Source organism: Cynara cardunculus, assembly GCF_001531365.2.
Source record: "Cynara cardunculus var. scolymus isolate 2C chromosome LG 1, CcrdV1, whole genome shotgun sequence".
In the NCBI taxonomy this organism is placed as follows: Eukaryota; Viridiplantae; Streptophyta; class Magnoliopsida; order Asterales; family Asteraceae; genus Cynara; species Cynara cardunculus.
This window is the reverse complement of record NC_037528.1, coordinates 31,750,747-31,751,878: the sequence shown is the minus strand read 5'-3', so window position 1 is coordinate 31,751,878 and position 1,132 is coordinate 31,750,747.

Genomic DNA, 1,132 nt, shown 5'->3' with positions numbered 1-1,132 from the left:
AATTAATAAATTGTTCGTTATATTATTTTAAATTTTTTAATTCAACTCTATCGTATAAAATGTATACTAAAGTCATATCATTACCTTTCATTGTTATTTTAAAGTCAATTTGATATAACAGAAATATATATATATATATATACATATATATATAAGAATATGGTCATCCAAGTAAGATAACCTTATGATCTAACCTCATTAGTTGACACAACGAATCACTTCTTTCTTACTTATACATACCTTCTTATTCCAATCTTTCAATCTCTCACTAATGTGGGATATATCAAACTCAACCACGATTCCTCAACACCTCAGTACTCAATTCTCATTATTTCACATCAATATATCTTGGTTTGCATGGTGATCAAAACTCAATTTAAGAAAAAATGTAAAATCCTCGACTCGAGCGGAAGTGTGATGTGTTTGAAAACTCGGGATCGTGTTTATATTTATAACGCCCCGTCCAACACCGTAAATCATGATTTGGAGAACACTAAGATCAGATGTAAGCACGTCATTAAGTCAACACTTTCATTCTATATATAAGTGATATAATAAATACTTAAACTACATTTGTTATTATAAGTATTGCAATAATCACAACTTTAGTTAAGAAAAAAAATGTATCATTTGCATTCATTTTGCCCAAATCTTTTACCAATTGATTGGTTTTAATTTCAACCATGGCTATATATATTTCAAAGCTCTATCACGCATTTATACATCCATCATTTCCTTCCAAACTATCATCCATCTACTAATATGAGATGATGAAAGTCAACATTATTTCATATTTGAGGAACATCCAGACCTCATGTTGTCAAGTCATTATCATTGTTTTCACTTTTATATTTGCACTATAATTTTTACCATTTAGTTGGTTTTGATTCCACCCATGGTATAGATTTCAAAGACGGTTATCCAAAATAAAACCTCATGATTTGACACAAAGATATCCAATCCAGCGTTCTTATACACTTCAATTTATTCAAATCTTTCAACTCTTCATCAATGTGAGACACATGGCCGGTCCTAAGATTTTTGATGTCCTATATGAAAATAATAATAAAAAAATGCCTCTAAGCCTATTGATTTGGTGATGACCCACTGATCTGTTCCTCTACCTTAGCAA